General features: G+C 45.3%; 1 pseudogene; it reads right to left on the bottom strand.

The window, feature by feature from the left end:
• Positions 1–267: 267 nt before the first annotated feature.
• LOC120969199 (disease resistance protein Pik-2-like) lies at positions 268–22120 on the bottom strand (annotated as a pseudogene).
• Between the last annotated feature and the right edge of the window lie 20 nt (positions 22121–22140).

The following is a 22140-nucleotide window of genomic DNA, read 5'->3' as shown; positions in this document are numbered from 1 at the left end:
TTCCCTTGTATGAGTGATACACTTAAAATCATATTGTATTAAGACAGACACCTCCACTTGTGTGGACGTTTGATTTAGTACACATCAGAGCATACTGAAGTGTGAGAAATCTAGAATAAGCAGAGTCAACAGGCCAGGGAAATTAAGATTAATAGCAACACCAACACCAAGACTCTTCAGGATTACAAACAAAAGGGGATTTAACAAAAAGGAGAAGCAAACAAACTGATACTCAGATACAGTGAGGTTTCAAGATGATGGCGGTAGTTACCCTTGATTTACGGTAGGGCTCTTTGGATGATTGGCAAGATCGTTTGCAAATTGTTTCATGAATGCTTCATCATTGGTACCCTTGAGAAAGACTTGCTTGAGTACAGATAGATTATTCAGGCCGCCAAGCTGATATGATCCACATGCGTAAACAATCTAGAGAAGCTTAAGATTCTTCATCGATTTTGATCCAAGGATACATGTAACTCACTGCAGCTGCAAGCAATCTCGACTATCTTCACCTTTAAGAAGGTGACCAGCTGCTCCCCACACATCTTGACATGAAAATGGAGTTGAAGCTATTTGACTTGAAGATGAAAAATGCATTGTTTTGTTAGGTTGTTGGCGAAGGAACTCAATGTCATATTTCTTCAAAGTGACCATCTCAAGATCCAGCTTCTTTAGCTTGCTAAGGTCTCTTAATTTTGGCAACTCGTCTTCAAGCCCATAGAGTGGAAGACGCTGTAGGTTTTCCCAAGGCAGGAAGATGTCATCGAAGCCCCTTGATTATCCTTGCCATACCACAATAAAAATGATTCCAAATGCACAAGACCCGAGGTTGCTGTTGAAGTGTATATGTGGATAGCATAGCCCTTTCCATCAGTTTGGACTTTTGGTTACCTTGACTAGTGCATGAAGCTTAACATGGAAATTAGAGCCTACGAACTTGAGCTTCAAGTCCTTGCTTTCACGATTTATTCAAAAATTGTTATTGCCCCCTTTCTGTGCACTTATAGGCTTCTTGAGCCATACCTCTAAATCTATTCACGTGTTGACTTTCTGCGTCACACGTGCAAGGGGGTGTTGAAGTGTATATGTGAATTGCCAAGATCTTTCCATTAGTTCGCACTTTTGGTTGCGTTGGCTAGTGCATGAACACTAGTAGAAAACAGGGCTTTGATTGGGGCTTGGCCAGCCCATTAGTCCTGGTTCTGTCACGACCCGGGACCCATGGGGGCATACGTCCCGGTTCGTGTGCCCACGGGGCTGCCGGGCCTCGGGAGGCATTTGTCCCGGTTCGTGTGGACCCATTAGTCCCGGTTCTAGGCACGAACTGGGACCAATGGACCTCGCTCCTGGCCCACAACCATTGGTCCCAATTCGTGCCTAGAACCGGGACGGAAGGGGGGCCTTTAGTCCCGGTTCCTTCCATGAACCGGGACCAATGAGTTGCCTATATATATACCCCTCGCCCACGAGCAGAGCACTCCACAGTGCTCTGTTTTTTCTGGCCGAAGGGGAGAGCTTTGTGGTGCTCTAGCTCACCTCCTATGCACATGAGGTGTTTGATGAAATGCCTGAGCCACACTAGTTATGCTTTCTCCTCTCGAAGCTCGACCTCCAAGCTCCATTTTCCCCGAGATTTGTCTAGGTTTAGCGGTCCATCACGTCCCGTCCCCTCACCCCCGTCGATCGCCCGCGCCGATCTCGTCGCCGGCACCACCGTGGTGAGCCTCTTGTTCTTATCTTCTTCTGAAAGAAAAAATTCTTACTTTAAATAGGTACTTGTCTATTTTTCTTACTTTTATTATTGCTTGTTATTATATAGTGTGATGGTTTTGTTATCCGCCCCCGTCGGCCCTCGTCCTGTCTATGATTCGGATGTGGTATATATTATCTTTTATAACTATTTGGTTCATTTAGTGTTTATGACAATTATGCCCATCAAGTTGACATAGATTTTATTTATCTAGGAGGTAGTTGAACCGGAAATTCCAACCGACCCTATTGTCGAGAGGTTAAATTTAGTTGAAGAAGAAAACAATTATTTGAAGGAAAAAATAAAAACAATTGTGGAGGAGAAGATGATATTGGAGTTGCATGTCACGGATGTCATCGATGATCACAAGATCAAGATGGACGCAATGCGGTTGAAGATTAGAAAGATTAGAAAATATGCCATTCATACCGAGGCTTGGTATCATTACGTCGTTGGATCAATTGTTACCTTGGTTGTGATTATTATCACATTTGTTGTTGCATTGAAAGGTTTTACATAGTTTCAATGTATGGTTTAATTAGATGCTCTGGAGAGCTATATGTTGTTCAATGAGAACTATGTATGTTCTTTGGTTTTAATGTGATGATGAACTTCTATTAATTTGGTCACTTATCTATCCATGTGAATCTGTAATGGTTTTTGACACACATAATTATATGTAATGCACGCAGATGAACTGGCAATGGATGTACGGTGACAGACACACCTCCGAGTACGTTAATGGCGTGCATAATTTTCTAGAAGTGGCTGAGGCAAAGAAGCAGAATGATTTTATGTGCTTTCCATGCCCTATATGTGGGAATACGAAGTGTTACTCTGACCGGAAAATCCTTCACACCCACCTGCTTTATAAGGGTTTCATGCCACACTATAATGTTTGGACCAGGCATGGATAAATAGGGGTTATGATGGAAGACAGCGAAGAAGAAGAGGACGATGACAACTATGTGCCCCCGGAATACGGTGATGCTGCAACGGGGGAAGCTGCTGATGATCAAGAGGAACCAAATGATATTGTGCCCGATGATGATCTCCGTCGGGTCATTGTTGATGCCAGGACACAGTGCGAAACTCAAAAGGAGAAGCTGAAGTTCGATCGCATGTTAGATGATCACAAAAAAGGGTTGTACCCCAATTTCGAAGATGGCAACACAAAGCTCGGTACAGTACTGGAATTGCTGCAATGGAAGGCAGAGAATGCTATGCCTGACAAAGGATTTGAGAAGCTACTGAAAATATTGAAGAAGAAGCTTCCAAAAGATAACAAATTGCCCGACAGTACGTACGCAACAAAGAAGGTTGTATGCCTCTAGGATTGGAGGTGCAGAAGATACATGCATGCCCTAATGACTCCATCCTCTACCGCGGTCCGTACGAGGATTTGAAGGCATGCCCGGTATGCAGTGCATTGCGTTATAAGATTAGACGACATGACCCTGGTGATGTTGACGGCGAGCCCCCCAGGAAGAGGGTTCCTGAGAAGGTGATGTGGTATGCTCCTATAATACCACGGTTGAAACGACTGTTCAGAAACAAAGAGCATGCCAAGTTGATGCGATGGCACAGTAAGGACCGTAAGAAAGACGGGAAGTTGAGAGCACCCGCTGACGGGTTGTAGTGGAGAAAAATCGAGAGAAAGTACCGGGCTGAGTTTGCAGGTGACCCAAGGAACGTATGGTTTGGTTTAAGCGCGGATGGCATTAATCCTTTCGGGGAGCAGAGCAGCAATCACAACACCTGGCCTGTGACTCTATATATGTATAACCTTCCTCCTTGGATGTGCATGAAGCGGAAGTTCATTATGATGCCAGTTCTCATCCAAGGCTCTAAGAAACCGGCAACGACATTGATGTGTACCTAAGGCCATTAGTTGAAGAACTTTTACAGATATGGAATGGAAACGGTGTACATGTGTGGGATGAGCACAAACAGGAGGAATTTAACCTGCACGCGTTGCTGTTTGTAACCATCAATGATTGGCCCGCTCTAAGTAACCTTTCAGGATAGACAAACAAGGGATACCACGCATGCACGCACTGTTTAGCTGACACCGAAAGTATATACCTGGACAAATGCAGGAAGAATGTGTACCCGGGCCATCATCGATTTCTTCCGACCAACCATCAATGTCGAAAGAAAGGCAAGCATTTCAAAGGCGAGGCATATCACCGAAAGAAGCCCGCCATGCGTACCGGTGATCACGTACTTGCTATGGTCAATGATTTACACGTAATCTTTGGAAAGGGTCCCGGCGGACTATCTATTCCGAATATCACTGAGGGACGCGGACACATTTGGAAGAAGAAATCTATATTTTGGGAACTACCCTACTGGAAAGACCTAGAGGTCCGCTCTTCAATCGACGTGATGCACGTGACGAAGAACCTTTGCGTGAACCTGCTAGGCTTCTTTGGCGTGTATGGGAACACAAAACATACACCGGAGTCACGGGAGGACCTGCAACGTTTGCACAAAAAGACGGCATGCCTCCAAAGTAGTATGAATGTCCTGCCAGCTACGCTCTTACCAAAGAGGAGAAGGAAATCTTCTTTGAATGCCTGCTCAGTATGAAGGTCCCGTCCGGCTTCTCGTCGAATATAAAGGGAATAATAAATATGCCAGAGAAAAAGTTCCAGAACCTAAAGTCTCATGCCTGTCACGTAATTATGACGCAACTGCTTCTGGTTGCATTGAGGGGTCTTCTATCGGAAAACGTTCGATTAGCCATTGTGAAGCTATGTGCATTCCTCAATGCAATCTCTCAGAAGGTGATCAATCCAGAAATCATACCAAGGCTAAGGAGTCATGTGGCACAATGTCTTGTCAGTTTTGAGCTGGTGTTCCCACCATCCTTCTTCAATATCATGACGCACGTCCTAGTTCATCTAGTCGACGAGATTGTCATTCTGGGCCCCATATTTCTACACAATATGTTCCCCTTTGAGAGGTTCATGGGAGTCCTAAAGAAATATGTCCTTAATCGCGCTAGGCCAGAAGGAAGCATCTCCATGGGCCATCAAACAGAGGATGTCATTGGGTTTTGTGTTGACTTCATTCCTGGCCTTAAGAAGATAGGTCTCCCTAAATCGCGGTATGAGGGGAGACAGGCTGGAAAAGGCATGCTTGGAGGGGACTCAATAATATGCAGGGACAAGCATTCTTAGTCTCAAGCACACTACACAGTTCTACAGAACTCTACCTTGGTGACCCCGTATGTCGATGAACACAAGAACAGTCTGCGCTCCAAACACCGGAGCAGTGTGACGACTGGATTACATGTGAACACATCAAGACTTTCGGCAGTTGGTTGGAAACACGTCTCACAGGTCAAAACACTATTTGTGATGAGTTGTACTCGTTGTCCAGGGGACCATCTTCGACTGTATTGACTTACAAAGGATACGAGATAAATGGGAATACATTTACACGATCGCCCAAGATCAAAAGAGCAACAACCAAAACAACAGTGTCCGCTTTGATGCAGTAACCAAGAGGGGAAAGGACACATATTATGGTTACATAGTGGACATATGAGAACTTGACTACGGACATGATTTTAAGGTCCCTTTGTTTAAGTGCAAATGGGTCAATCTGTCAGGAGGCGGGGAACAGCTAGACCCACAGTACGGAATGACGACAGTGGATCTGGACAATCTTGGTTACACTGACGAACCGTTCATCCTAGCCAATGATGTGGCGCAGGTTTTCTATGTGAAGGACATGTCTAGCAAACCGAGAAAAAGAAAAGATAAGGAAGCGAACACATCATACGATGAGCCAAAGCGCCACATAGTTCTTTCAGGAAAAAGAGACATCGTGGGAGTGGAGGGCAAGACAGACATGTCCGGAGATTATGAAAAGTTTCATGAAATTCCTCCCTTCAAAGTCAAGGCTGACCCAAGCACCCTGTTAAACGATGAAGATTATCCATGGTTACCGTGCAATAAGCAAAGGACAGAAGCGAAGGAAAAGTGAAGACTTTCTCTCCACGACTACTATGATGATGCCTTTGATCTAGAATATCCATGTAACAGACGAGTTTCCGTATGAAACTCTGATACTTCGAAAGAGATTGTCCGTTTTGTACACGAAGTGCATCTAGTTTTTGTTGTAACCCTCTCAACTTTTTAGCACATGCTATTTGGGTGAAATGATGATACCATGGCAACTTTCAACCTTTTCAGAGTTCATTTGTAGTGCTTTTCAATTTCAGGATCATTTAGCTCAAAAAATGAGCTAATATAAAAAAGAAATGAACTATAGCAAAAAAAATGAATAATAGCTAAAAGAATGAACTTCAAAGCTTTCAAAAACCTCTAGTATTTTTTAAACTACAATTATATAAAATTTATGCAACTAAAATTATCAAAGTATTTTCTGTTCAAAACATTATAAGCAAAAAGAAAATAAAATAAATAAGTAGAAACAAAATAAAATAAATAAGTAGACAAAATAAAATAAATAAGTAGAAACAAAATAAAATAAAATAAAATAGCAAAAGTAAGTATTTTGTTGTAAGTAGAAACAAAATAAAATAAATAAAGCAACAAAGAACACAAAAAAAAGTGCCACCTACTGGGTCAACACGGCCTGAATACGACTAGAAACCCAATCATGGGCCAGGATTCAGTGGTACCGGTTCGTGGCACCAACCGAGACCAATGACACCCTTTGGTCCCGGTTGGTGGCACCAACCGGGACTAAAGGGGGCATTGGTACCGGTTAGTTCCACGAACCGGGACTAAAGGCTTTGGTATATAAGCAAACACTTGTGAGATTTCACTTCTCATCTCGCAGTTGCCGCCTCGACGATGCCGACACATCGACGCTGCCAGGCTATCCCGCCGCCGCCGCCGCCCCCGTCGTCGTCGTCACCGTCTCCCGCGCCCATCGTCACTGTCGCCCGTGCCCGTCGTCGTCGTCGGCCGTGCCCTCGCCGTCACACGCCGTCGCCGTCGCCCGCGCCCTCACCGTCGCCCGCGCCCCTTGCCCGATGCCGTCGCCCGCGCCCCTTGCCCGACGCCGTCGCCGCTCGCCGCCCCTGACACGACGCGGGCTTCCCCGGCCCTGCCCCGACGCGCGCAGCCCCGGCCCACCCCCGTCGTCGCCGTCGCCCTGCCCCGCCCACTTCGTCGCCGTAGCCCCCTGCCTCGAGCGCGCGCCCCTGCCCCGTCGATGTCATCGCCGTCGCCGTCCTCGCCGCCGACCCTGCGCCCCTCCTCACCTTGGTCCGGCCGACGCCCTCCCTCTCCTTGTTTTTCTTCATATATATGCTTGTTTTTTTCATATATATGATGATATATATGCTTGTTATCATAATTGTTTTTGTTCATATATATGATGATTTTTTATAGAATATGATGATTTTTTGTTCATAGATGATCATATATATGATGTATGCATGGATGTGGATGAAATATGATGTTTTCTTGTTCATAGAATATGATGTTTTTTTTATTCATAGAAAGAAGAAAAGAGGAAGTTGTGCTGTTTAGGGTTGGGGTCGTCGAGGAAGAAGGAAAATAAGGAAAAAGAAGAAAAGAGGAAGAAAGAAGAAGGAGAGGAAGAATGAGAAGAAGAGAAGTAAAAAAATAAGAAGAGGAAGTAGAAGAAAAAAAAGGAGAAGAAGAAGGAATAGAGGAGAAGAAGAAAAAATAGAACTTCTCCTCTTTTTTTCTATTTTTCTTCTTCTTCTCCTCTTTTTATTTCTTCTTCTTCTTCTTCTTCTTCTTCTTCTTCTTCTTCTTCTTCTTCTTCTTCTTCTTCTTCTTCTTCTTCTTATTTTTATCAGGAACGATGGTGTCGAGGATCACCGAGGGGTCGAGGCTCGGGAACTAGCTAGGGTAGAGGGTCGAGGGTTGCCGAGGGTTCGAGGGTCGAGGGTTCGAGGGTCATCGAGGGGCCGAGGGTTTGAGGGTCGAGGGTCAAGGATCTTCGATGGGTCGAGAGGTTGCCTAGTGTCAAGGTATTGAAGAAATCCATGGCTTCATCATTAGCCGGAAGTAACCGGGGCATGATGGTATGAAGCTCTCCAAAGTTATTCTGGAACGGAGTCCCGGATAGGATAATTCATCTTTTTGTATGAATTATCCTATCCGGGACTCTGTTCCAGAACAACTTTGGAGAACTTCGTACCACCATGCGCCTGTTACTTTCGCCTAATGATGAAGACATGGTTTTGTTGAATCCTTTGACACTAGACAATTTTCTGCACATCCAGAATGGCGCCATTTTGCTAAATCCCTTGTCGGTCCGGACGTCAGACAATCATGAGAGAGGCGGTCCGGCCAAAACCATAGAAGCGCTGCCGAGGCCACCCAAATTTACCAAGTTAAAAGAGCGTTGTCGTCGAGGCCACCCCGAACCCTATAAGCATTGCCGAGGCCACCCCAAACCCTAGAGAAGCGTCGAGGCCACTAATATGATTCCTTGTTGTGATTAGGTAGCTAGGTCAACGTTTGCCACTAATATATCCACATGCTGTCATGTTTGTATAATAATTTCCATGTTGTAATATTTGCAGAAACAATGGAGCACGGACGAGACGAGGAAGCAGAACAGGTGTTGGGGGACATAATCGCAGCCGGAGCTGATGTCTTGTCGTATCTCTACGACATCGATGGTCTGGAAGGATAGGGTGAAGAAGCAGGCTACGGTGATCGAACAATGGAGGAAGAGAGACATGATTATAATGGCTCCAGTGACCGAATGCCGGTGGAAGAAGGAAACCGTGACAACGGCTCCGGTGACCGAATGGAGTTCGGCCAGGTATATATATTAATTAAGCATGTGCTGACTAGATGCATTCATTGTTTTGGTATGCACACATATTAACTCTCGTCTGTCTTCTTTTTTCTAGACCTCCGGATCGAGCACAACTTCGGTAAAGAGATGAGGCCCGAAGAAAAAGTTGCGCTCGGATGAAAAGTTCACGATCACAGAAATAGCGCGATGGCCGACCGATTGCACCCATCCGGACTAAGGAAGCTTTTTCTACTCAGTGCGGGGTTCTTGTTAGGGACATCATCCCGATCAGCATCCACCAATGGTATAAGCCTAAGGAGGAAGACCCTGAGGTGTCTTATGTCAACGATAGGCAGAAAGATGATCTTTGGACCGAGCTGAAGGAAAATTTCACCCTACCGCCAGAGGAGGATCTGAAGAAGTCAGTTATAGAGCCATTGGTCAAGGCTCATGCTCTTAAGAAGATGGCGGATCTATTCAGGAGGTGGAAGACTGAGCTGAAAATAACGTTTGTCGACAAAGACAAGACTCCATAATTCATTGGCCGGTATGAGAAGATCAGGGATCACTGGGACGCATTTGTGGCCCACAAGACATCGGACAAGAGTAAGAAGATGTCAGCGAGAAACAAGAAAAATGCTGCGAAGTAGGAGCTTCACCATCGCACGGGGTCAGGTGGCTACCTCAAAGCCCGGCCGTTGTGGCCCAAGGCTGAGAGTGACCTGTGTCATAAAGGGGTTGAACCAGAGACATTGAACTGGCCATACCATTGCCGGACTTGGTTCTTCGGGGTTGGTGGAACCTTGGACCCTGTAATAGGGAAGTGCGTTTGGACGAACGAGGAACTGCGAATACCCGTCACGAAGCTTCAGGACTATGTCGCCGCAGCACATGAGGGGACGTTCGTTCCCGACAGAGAGAACGACGAGCTCACAATGGCCCTCGGGAATCCTGAGCACCCTGGACGGACACGAGGCACGCCAGGCTCCGTTCCGCGGAAGGCTGGGTTTTCGGACGCAGGCGGGTACAAATGCCAGGAGAGTAGGAAGAAATTGGAGCAGACCCAACTGCAGAAGCTGCACGCAAGGGTACAAGCGCTAGAGGAACGAGATGCAGTTCGCAGCAAGCGACTTGCTGAAGCTACCCCCGAAAATGCCCCGCCATCTCAGCGGAGAAGCAGCGTGGCTTCCACCGAGCTGCTTCAGGAGCCTGTCTTGACGGCTCCTGCTAGCTACCCCATGGATGCTATCACGGAGTCTCAACATTGCCACCTTATGGCACAATGTTAGAACTTAAAAGTCAAGGCGGCTGTCGGCTCTGTTCGACCTCCTGAACCCGGCGCAACTTTTCACTGCGGTCCGATTCTAGAAGGATATGCTAGGGTGATGGTGGACGAAATAACGGAGGGATTTGAGGACCTCGAGCTTGACCACCCTACCGGTGAAGGGGAGACTCAGCTGGGTTCTGCTCTGAAGACTCCATTCCTATGGCGGAAGGAGCTCATCATCCTTCCGAACTGGACGCCTCCGCCTCCTCCGGCGAGTCAGGACACTCCGCCTCCTCCTCTGCCTCCTCCTCCGGCGAGTGATCAGGGCACTACGCCTCCTTCTTCGGCGTGTGGCGGCACTCCGCCTCCTTCTCCGCCTGCGCTGGCGCGCCCGAGCAGCCAGCCTTCTCCTTCTCCGCCTCGTCAGCAAGGGCGGAAGAGACCCGCCGCCGCTCCGGCTGCTCCGGCGCATCGTAGTCCTTCTCCTCCGCCTCGTAAGCAAAGAAAAAAGACAGCCGCAGCCACTCTGTCTGCTCTGGTGTCTAGCAGTACAGCCAGAGGCGGGAGGCAATAAAGATTCGATCCATCTCTCAAGCCTCTAGAGAAGTTACCATACGAGAGGACCGTGGAGGAAACCGCGAAGATTGTGGAAGCCGAAGTGAGGGACTTCTTTCAAGCGGTGAAAGCAAAGAAACATCCACCTCCGGAGGAGAAGATAGATCCGGTGAGAGTAAAGCGCACTATCGATGCCCTGAAGAAACCACCACCGTCTCCGCCAAAAAACAACTATGAGCACATTACTGAAAAGGTATATATCGAAGCGGAGCGGTCGGGAAGTACTATCAGTGATCGAAGGTTAGCAGAACGACGAGCTTGGAAAAAAATTGCCCGGGTCGGCGAACAAGCAAACCAATCGTGCCCCCGCTCAAGGTGTCTAGCGATATCGTCGCTAATCATCCAGAGATTTTGCCCAATACTAATCTTGGAGATTACCTGCCCGACGATGTACATTATGATTTCTTGGAGGTGGACGAACACAAATACCATTACGGGAAGCCTCTCGTCAAAGATGAAAGATCTCTTACAACGATGATGTGAAGATTCCATGATTGGTACATGGAAACCTGTAGAGAGTCTGGGGGACGAATACTTTGATGCTGAGAGTTAAAGAGGAGCACGACCTTATTGGAATTGATCTGTTGTCTATTCCATTTGAGGAGTTCTTCCAGTTTTTCAATCAAAAGGCCCTCGATAAATTAACGGTCACTTGCTACTGTCTGTAAGTACTACTTCTGTCATTAAGTCTCTATAAATAGCTCAGCTCTTTCATTGCATGTATTTATAATTATCCTCACTATATTATGCAGATTGAAGATCGTCGAATGCAGAAAAGCAGAAATGTATGATATTGGGTTCATTAACACAAATCTCATATATGAATTTACGGTTAAATTTCAAGCCAAAGAAACCGAGGCTAACTTGTTCAAATCGTTGGTAATAAATCAAAACAAAGATAAAATACTCTTTCCTTACAACTTCAAGTGAGTGTTACTGTCTTGTGCATATTCAGTTTCCCGTATCACTCGAGGTTATAGTAATGTAATTGATGAGTTATGCATGCGTGCGCAGCTTCCTCTATATTATCCTGGAGATTAAGCTTGACCAGGGACTAGTAACCGTCTTACACTCGAGACGAAAAGATCCCGAGACCTATGCAAACATGACTAAAACTCTCAAGAAGTAAGTTCAATCGATCATTATCGCACCATATCGGGAACTTTTTGTTCATTTCCTGATATCAAGTAATTATTTTCTTTGTCTCGCAGGGTTTGGAAAGTATTCACCGCACAATCTCCAGGACTGACGAGGGAGCTGCGATTTACATACCCGAAAGTAAGTACTACTAGCTAGCTTGTTCGGCGCATCACCCGCTGATTCTAGCTACTTTCATCATGCCATTTATAATGCTTTCATTATCAGTTTGGTTGACCTCTATTTCTCGTAAAGTGCTTGTGGCAGGAACAACGGAATGATTACTGTGGATACTACGTGTGCGAGTTCATCTACAACGCGACTTGCAAAAATAAGCGGGGCTACTCTAAAAGCCAATATGAGGTGCGTAAGCAATAATATACACAATATCATTTTATTACGCCATCATTTCTGTTGAGTTTCATTCATATATATGTATTAACCCCCTTCTTCAAATTAGATGTGGCAGATGCGGAATGAACTCCTACCACAAGATCGCATGAAAGCAATTGAAGAGGACTTGGCGGGATTCTTTCTTGATCACGTCATCAATAAAGCCGGAGAATACCATGTTGCAGCTACGTTCATGTAACAGCCCCAAAATTGGGTTATCAATTTTTGTGCTGTTATTCCTTCCTGGCACTCATTTTCAAAATTTTCTCCGGAGTTTGTTGGATGACTCTGAGAAATTTTGTCATTTCCAATCTTTCAAAACCTTGATCATGTCTTTGTCAGTGGGCAAGCCCTCTTTTGCACCAGCACAAATCCTCTCAAACCCTATTTCCAAATTTTTGGAATTTGAATGTGTCCTTTGTGATTACAAAGGAGTCATCGTTTTCTTTGAGCTGTTGATCATTCCATCTGTTTCAAGAGACCCTCCAAATCTACTAATCCTTGGATATGCAAAAATATTGCTAAGTCCCATGCAATATTTTTTAATTATGATTTATTCCTTTTCTTGCCTTTCTGAGGAATAAAATCCAAAGGCATAGCTAGCCATCTCCTAAATTCATGAGAATTGGTGGAGTTGATATTTATGCCTAATCCAAGCTCTGGCAAATATATTGGCCATAATTAAATATGGAAAATTGCCTTTTCCTATTTAATACCAATATGGCATTTCTGCCACTTCCTAAAGGAACTACTATTTTCATAGCAGGGAAAATTCTCACATAAATTGTGGGGCTTGCCCTTGCTATATAATCACAAGTTCCATCCTTATCCCATGTTCCACAGTTCAAAAATTAGGCACATGATCCAATGCAAGTTTCTGCCTTCTCTGAAGTTTTGCAAAGGAAGTGCTCTATTCCTAATTCCAATTGAGCCGCAATTTGGCAGGGTGATTAACATTGTTAAATAACCCCTGGATACCAAATGTGACCTCACTCTCTTCATCTTAGCTCCCTGTGCAATTTTTCAAAGTTTCTGACCAGATTGTAACGTTGTGAAGGAAGTACCTTCATAGAGTTTAAGAATGGGATGAAACTTTTCCCTCTTATCAAGTATTCCAAATCATTAGCCTCCACCCAAATTCAGATCATTTCATTGATCTATGTGAGCACAGGAGCAATTCTTGGTTTCTGTCCAAATTTTTAGTTTGTGAAGCAAGTGTATTTTATCTTGCTCCAATATGGCTGAAAAATTCCCAAGCCTTCTCCTATCCATATAACCCAGCTAGACCAAATTTTGGCTCATTTCATGTAGCCAATATTCTCCTGGATTTTTCCAAAGTTTCTGGTCAGATCTGATGCTTGTGAAACAAGTACCAATTTGGCAAGTCCATTTGGTATGATATTTTTGCAGCGTCTACATATGACCAAATCAGGAAGCTTTACCAAGTTTTAGCCTAATACAACACTCCTAGTGAGTTCTTCTTCATCAATTGCTTTCTGGGTCAGATTTGGCATTTGAACTGCAGCTATGCCAAATCCTTCCCCAAATCCCCTCCAACTTTAGCCGTGCCGCGTGTCGCCTCGCCCCTCCCTCTAGAGCTCGTCCCCGCGGCTATAAGTAGAGCCCTCGGCCCCCTCGTAGTTCTCAACGCCTCCCAGAGCCTCTCCCCGAGCCCAGAGCTCCTCTCTGACCCCTCCCCATCGCCATGGCCGCTGTCTCGGGCTCCGCTCGATTCCGGTGATGCCGCTCCCCTCTCGCCGTTCCACCTCCACCTCTGTCCTTCCCAGGGTCCGGTGAGCCTCCCCGTTGCCTTGCCCACCCCATTCCCCCACCGAAGCCCCTTGTTCACCGGAGGCCGACGCCCTGCTCCACCGCCCACCTTGCTGCTCCCTCCCTAGTGCCCCTCGACGGCAGCTGACAACACCACGGGAGGGGGTAGGTCGGCCGTCACGAGCGGTGGCCGGACGCGCCGGCTATCGCAGTCGAGGTGAGCCCCTCCCTCTGCCCGGCGGGCGTGCGAGCGGGAGGTTGAAGACGCAGGCCAGGCGGGCCCCACCTCCGCGAGGCCCACCCGTCAGTCGCACTAGGGGTTGACCCCAGGCGCTGACGTGGATAAGTGATCACGTATTCCCAAAAATGCGCTTTCCCTAAGCCGAAAGCATATTCTTCCTCTTCTCCAGGCCTGAATGCGCTTTCCCCTCTGGAAATCGTATTTCTGAGAAAGGCATGATTTGTTTTTCTGTCGGGGGCCAGTTTGTAATGGTTTTCTTCACACATAGGTCCCTGGTAGTTAAACAATCGTATCTCTTTAACCGTAGCTCCAAATCAGGTGATTCCAAAGCCCACGTCTTTGTTTCGTCGAACCCATTCTGATGGAATTATTTTCACCATGTTTGTGCATTCTGAAAATGACCATTTTGCCCTTGCACGAAAACAGCCCCCTCCGAGAGAGAACTGTTTCCGGCAAATCTTTCCGCGATCGTTTCACACTTTTCCGGAGTAATCCTCGACCCCAGGCAAGCCAACCTCTTATCATAAGCCCCGAACTCGCATGTTGACTTTGCTCGCACCTCGTGTGTGTGTTTAGTTGCAGTAGTTTCTTAGTTGTTCCGTCTGCTGATATTTCACTCGTACGATATGATTTTGTTATCTGCCTTGCATGCTTAAGTTTTCATGAAATAGTTGACATGCTAGTTTGATGTTGTTACTGAGAATATCATGCCTCTGCTTAGTTTCATGTTAGTAGTATCGATGCTATGATAATTCGGTTGCACTGCTAAGATTGCAAGTACTTAGTATTGCCATGTTTCATATGATATCACTGTTACTGCATCGCTATGTTGCATGTTAGTTGTTGCATTCATTTTAATAATGCTTGCATAATGATTGATGATGGAGAGGTTAATAATATGACTTAATAACCAACCCCCTCCGTCATCACTAGGATGTTATAGTGCCACCAAATCGGGCTTTTTCCAGTGCAGCCACATTTGCCTTGGTATGGGAAGGCCCTAACAGGTCTATTGTCAGGCCTCTCGCTGGTGCCTCCAACGTAGGGAAGGTTATGGGCACGCGCTACCCTGATCAGGTAGGCGGACATGAACCTTGTGAGCCTGAGTTGTTTTGCGTTGTTTGTCCCCATTTGGGACCGTTTTTGCCACGACGGTGGTCGTAAGACCTTTGGTAGGCATGGGCCACCCAGGACTGAACCCAAAAGGGGTGTTGGTCGGAGTGGCCGAGAGAGTGTCATGGCAATAGATCGGTTTTGTCGGAACTCCGTTGGTCCACCCGAATGGGAGTGCGAGGCCGTGGGTTTTATGGTGTGGGTACAGTGCGCTACCACTGCAGAGTGTGTGTGTGTTAAATCTATCGATAGCCGCGTCCTCGGTCATGGGCACAAGTTCGTAGTGGGTCACACTATCAGATCTCGGTAGAAATGGAGGGTGAACCAAATATAACTAAGTGGATGAATAATGTGAAATAAGGTGATGACTTGGACTGTGAGACAGTCGTGAGTAATCACGATGATGAGTTGGCATGATCACGAGACAAGGTCTCGGTCAGTGTTGAACCAAGTGTGGTTCCATTGGTGGTCCGTGCATGATCATCGCTTGGTTGCAATACAACCCACGGGTAAGATAGTCCAAGGGACTCGGTGCACATTCTGTTTGCATTGCATGAGTAGTAAGTTGTTATTTGCATTTAAAGAACCATGGTAGAACAGTAGAAGGTTGCATAAAGTTAACATGTTACGTTTGCATCGGATATGACTGGCAGTTTATTTTCCGCATAGTTTCATGATGCCATGCCATGCTTTGACTGAATTTACGCCATGCTTTGATATGCCATGTTATGATTGAAATGCCATGCTATGTTTTGCTGTAGCCATGTTAGAAGTAAGTTTGATATGCCATTGCCATGCTTAGTTTCTGCCATGAGGTAGGTTGTTGCATACGCTTGGTTCTTGCGTTGTCATCTGTTTGTTTGGATGCTATCTATTTGGTTGTCTTGCAAGTACATTGAATGTACTGACCTGACGTTTCATGCCAGTTTTGTAGGTCGTTCGCTTGTTCCGTCATGCTAGGCCGTAATCTTGCCAGTCCTATGCGTTATGGAGCCCCGCCTTAGTGAGACGCTGCCAAACCAAGACTTCCGCCGCCATTTATATGGACTTCCGGTGCCATGTAAATAGCCTTAGGGCTATGCCAGAAAAATTGTATTCATCAATGATGTAATCTTATACACATGTATTTGATGAGTATTCTTGTACCTGGAATGCTGTATCATGGACCTGTCGTGCGTCCGGTGTTATAATGGGCTGACGTGCGAAGGCCCCCTGTTCCATGCGGATCGGGGTGCCAAAGTTCATATATAATTAGGGGATTATATTGTAAGAGATCTTAATATTGTATATATGTAGCCAGTAGCGTCGGATAGATATACGAAAACTTGTTGTTCGCACAATCTCTCGGAGAAGGAGAGGTCGATATCACTTCTCTCGGTATGCATATGTTCATGACGAACTTCTGTACTTAATGGTTTCCTTCATGTGCTTACTAGCTAGCGTGTCGAGGGCCTCTCTATACATATAGTACGTATCGTCGACCAAGCACGGAGATAAAAGAGGACACTTCTTTCTATTAGCTAGCTAACACCCTAAATTAACCCCCAAAACCCCCAAAACCACCCTCTTTCAAAAAAAACCTCAGCTCTTGCCAGCTACTGACGCGTGGAGGCCTTTTGGTCCCGGTTGGTGCTACCAACCGGCACCAAAGGCCCTCCTGCCTGGGCTCGCAGCAGCGGCCACGTGGAGGCCCATCTGTCCCGGTTGGTGTAAGAACTAGGACTAAAGGTATAGGGCTTTAGTACCAACCCTTTAGTCCCGGTTCCTCAATCGGGACAAATGGGCCTTACGAACCGGGACAAATGGCCCTCTTTTACTAGTGGAAGCTTAACAGTTGCAATTAAAAAGTCCTTGTTGTTACGCTTATTAATAGCAGACACTCCAAGCTTGTGCAATTGGGTATGCTTGTTGAGGTCTTCCACAATGGTCTTCCCACGTGGAACACAAACATTGACAACACCAATTGTGCACAACACCGTAAATTTTTCAATACCTATAGGCACCTGAACACCAAATATGTCAGGGCATGCGTGTAACTCTAGTGAGCTACTAGATGAGACATACAGTGTTGATACCGGGATGATGTTGTCGTCACGAATATACTGTAGCTTATGTAACTTGGTTATGCTCACAGGAAGTGTTAATATGGAGGGATGTCTCACATCTAGAGTCTGGAGCAACCTGATATCAGCAAGTGAACTTGCCAGATGGAAGATCTCAATGCATCATTATAAAGAGTGAAACTTCAGGCAATACTGCCGCTTGATCATCTTCTTGAGATTTTCCTCCTTTACACACAATGCAGCCTCCAGATCAAGCACCCAAAGTAGCCTCATACCTACAGAGATGTGATACCCACTCCCCAAACAGTATCAGCGACTATAACCGTGAGAAGTCAATGCTCCAAAGATAATTTTATATTTATCCCAGTCTCTCATAACTATTAGGTGACGCCTTGTGCGTTGGGTGGTTAGGATACGATTGGATCCAAGGGATAACACAAGGTTTTCTTCCATTATTCATGATACAATGTACTCGGGGATGAATCCATTATCATGGGACGAAACTATCCTTATGTCATTGAATGCAGTGGTGACTAACTGTGGCATCTATTGGAGTAAGCTCAAATCAAGGAGTTTGGAGAAGAAATTCTCCCCTTTCTCCACCACTGATTCTTCTTCACTATCTCTGGAGTGACCTTCTGCAATCCACCTCCTTACTAGTCCCCTTCGCCAAATGTTGTGGCCTCGACGAAAAATTGATAGGCAGAAGATACATGGCTTGAGTTAATCCGGACAAGTACGAAAATGGTGATGCATCCAATCAAATAGGCCCCATAGACTATTATACTCCATATTTGTCTATGGATGATGCATGACTTTGGGAATCAACGACTGCACATTTGTTAGAGATATGCCCTAGAGGCGATCAGCTACGATGATATTTCCTATGTAAGTTCATGAATCAATATAGTATTTCGATATTATCAATGATGCGTATCAGCAAGTACGTGACTTGTTTGTGAGACTATGCATTGTATGATGACTGTCTAAATGGTCCCTAGTCAAAAGGGTTGTGTGGACAAGCAGCCGGCTAGACTAGCATATGATATGGTGGATGGCTTAGTCTCACTAGCCATGTAGCATTGGATGCTAGCAGGATTATATGGACTCAGAAAGATCTGGAGTCAGATTCGACTTAGTCGGATCCGAGTTCAGATAAGGTGTGAGTCGGATAGACCCGACTGTGAGACGCGGAGATATGTCATATGTGAGTCTCTTGTACAACATAGGTTCTGTATCCTAAGACCTGAGTTGGAACATGGACTCGGGATAGTGATAATTCTGCTTTGGGCAGACCAAATGATACTCTGTAAATCGGTTATAAAGGTAGGGTTGGGGCTTGTCCTAACCCATGTCCTGAGGCATGGTTGAGTAAGATGGGATTTGCCCCTCCGATTAGTATAGATATACTCTAGACCCCTCGTGTGATCCGACCTGGATAAGTATGTCCATGTGATAAGGATTATGATACAATCCGGTTTGAGGTCAGCATCACTGGAATGAGAAAGAGCCCAGGCTACGTACAACAAGGATGACTGACTCGCCTATAGCACGACAACATATATCATGAGGCAAAAGGAATAGAAGTGTGACACGTTATACAGGTTCACCGAACCTACTTCATTAGACACTTAGAGTAGGCACGCTTTGCTAAAGACCAAGTTGATGATAACCTAAGGGGTCCCGCTCTTAAGGGAAGGAACCTGTAAAGCCCGAACCGACTTGGTGAGTCGGATATGATCCTACTCGTACTCAGATCCAGGTCAGACAGACTTTGGGCTTTATAATCCATGTGGGGCCCATGTGTTAAGCCCGCGGTGGATGCCTATATATATATATATATATATATATATATATATATATATATATATATATATATATATATATATATATATATATATATATATATATATATATATATATATATATATATATAGTGGAGGTGCGACACATGCATTCAGTTGATCGCTTCGGCGTTGGTCATGAGGGCTTTGCATGTGTTGTAACTAGCCACCTCCACATGCTGCCGGCTATGCAATCAAACCTAGCAGTCCGCCACACGGGCTCTCCTCCTGCACGAGAGGATATCGTTAGAGGCAGTGCACTTGCTACGCTCCGACTAACCTGTTCATGAGGTCCGATCGGCTACATGGGAGATCACGAGGAGGAGATGACTTTGGTGACGCGCTTCCACGACTCTTTTTCTGCTGCATGGTACTACACGTCTAGTGGTAATGATATGTGATCCATCTCCGTAGCATGTTCCTGGTTGTACTACCAGTAGGAAAATTTTATATTGCAGCCGATGCGCCTAACGTATCCCACCAATATTATCTATCAATGTTTACATTTTGTGTAGCCAGTAAATTAGCTATAGAAACTATCACCTTGGGAAGACCTCCACACTTCAAAATAAGTTATTCTAACTCTAGATCATTGTGGTAATTTAAAGGGCATGATTGATTCTTCCTGTATACCTATTGTTCAAATTTGTTAATATTTTTTAACATCAATTAAAGAGCATCATAATAGTTAATTATATTATGATGTCTTGGTTGCAAAATAAAGAGTGAGCAATCCACAAACGCATAGTATGTTATTATGCTAATGCAAGTACTAGTGCAAGAAATATTTTTAAAAACAAGTGAAATTATTTATTTGGATGTGTCTAAGTTATCCTGTAAGAGTGGTCACGAAATTCCACATATATTTCTGTATAGATAGACACCATCCCTAATCAAATTGCAGACACATTTTGATAAACCTCTATATGAGGCAAAGACCATTTGCTAAGCACTCTGTGAGAATAATACTCCTACCCTGAAAAGGCTGCAACTCAACCCTATACACTTAAGAACATCAAACGCCATAACACAACCCCACACATCTCCATGTGACCCCACGGTCAACACAATGCAGCTGCATCCGCCTGCAGGCCTTGGAAGCCAGCTACAATGTAGGAGTGATCAGATTGGGCGCTGCACCGATCTGGATTCCCGATCCCATTCATAGGCGGTCATCTGAGCCAAGGATCCCCCTAGCGCATCCTCGGCCACCCTTTAGGCGCCAATCCAACGCACATCAGCATCACATCCAAATTTTTCATTGGCACTAGTGGCCACCTCCCGACCAACACAATCGATCACGGCGCCATGCGCATGACATTAGTAGCCACACTTGATAGAGGAGCACTGGAACTGAGTCCAATGTACACTGCTCCAACGAACATAGTCGTTCCATCACCACGGTCTGTAGCCCCTCGGGCTCCTATCTCTTGCATACCGGTGTAGGAGATTTCGGGCAGGGAGTGAGCTCAATGGGGTCAATTCAACTAGTAAGGAGGCAGCCGCGGGCGTAAAATGGGCTCAATTCAACTATGTGTTATAGCGCAAGTTGTTTTGTCTCACTTGATAAGTATTTCATTTTAACGTTTTTTGCACAATGGGCCAGTTTTCTTAATAGGTCCCCGTGTGTTTTAAGTAGAATGATAATTTCAAGACATGTTTTATTCGAAATAACTTGTTAAGGGGTACCTCTTACAAATGTCACTTTCAAACTTCTCTGGTGGGAACAAGTGGCTCACTGCATTTGCGCCAGGTGTCGCCACCAAAGAGTTTTTGATGTTTATTCCCATGGGAGGCAAATGGGTGGGTTGCTTGTGCTCTTTTTCTTGGATCCAACTTTTCAAAGTGGAATATTCTTGAATCGAGCGTCCAAATTATGAGCTGTTTTCATCTTTGCGATTGGCACGTGAAGATCTTTGGAAGTAGAAACATTGTTGATAGGTTTGGCTGAACCGTTTTTCGGTGCAACTCCCAGATAATGTACTCCCATGTAGCGTCAGTTGTGCTCCCAACGTAGTTTAGCCTCTGTTGCATGGTGGAATACAACCGTGCAACCTGTACTCCCACTATTTCTTGGCGCACGAGAAACCCAGGAAAAAACAAGTTTAATATTCCTCAAATCATGTGAAAGATATTGCTAATGGCAATGGTCTATATGTGCTGCCATTGGTCATCCTTTTTTCGACAAAGGGTGGATTCTTTTAACCTTAAAATGAAGCATCAAGAACATACATAACACAATGAGCAGACACCCGGCCTTTGCATACTTAAGATGCACACAACTTACACCAACTCACGCGCACATGGAAAAACATCGACAAAAGCAAAGTCATATAAGACCAAAGCTATACATTTTTATTAGCTAGGATGCATTTTTCTTATGTCTATGGCGTTATAATAATGTTATGCATTTTTCTAGTGTTTACTTTTTTCCCTCCAGGGAGTCACTGATTATCTTTTGATAACAAGTTATACGCTCACGAACCAACCACTAACCAACATGTGGTTGGATGGCTAGGAGCACAGTTTTATCCCGGGCCCACGAGGGTTCAGGTGTAGACTTGACACTGGTGCTCGTATTTTTCTGAATTTATTTCAGACCTTCTGGTGATGTGGGTTCAGTGGAAGGAGACGTTCCCGTTGACTAGGTAGACGTCTGTGGCAACTTTCTCAATCTCAAAATGATGTGTCGTCTCAGTCTCTCGGAGGTGCTCATAAGGATAGGGCGTGCGTGCGTGCGTTTATAGGGATGAGTAAATGTTCGTATGTATGAGCGTCTGTGTTCGTAAAGTAAAATAAACCACGTTCACATATATAACAAGAAGGTTAAATCAACGGCATTCACATACATAAGAAAATAAAGTTATATCGTCCACGTTTACATCTATAAAACTCAAGGCGTAGACCCGAACACGTTCACATGCCTCTCGCTAAAATCCAAAATTTTGAATCCTTATCAATAGTATCAAGACTTGCCATTTTGTTCCAACTGGCCAGCTTATATAAGCCGGCCTTTTGGCCTGGCTGACAAACCATCACCTCCTTCCGGCCTCCACCAGTCAATCACAGCCTGAGAAGCCACAACGGCAGGGTAGTACTTACAGGCTGTATCGCGATACACCTGACGATGGCGCGGATTCGACGGTCGAGAAGGAACTCCATACGCGGCCGGCCCCGGTATG

This window comes from Aegilops tauschii, chromosome 7 (assembly GCF_002575655.3).
Source record: "Aegilops tauschii subsp. strangulata cultivar AL8/78 chromosome 7, Aet v6.0, whole genome shotgun sequence".
Taxonomy (NCBI): domain Eukaryota; kingdom Viridiplantae; phylum Streptophyta; class Magnoliopsida; order Poales; family Poaceae; genus Aegilops; species Aegilops tauschii.
This window is presented reverse-complemented; position numbering and strand designations above follow the sequence as displayed.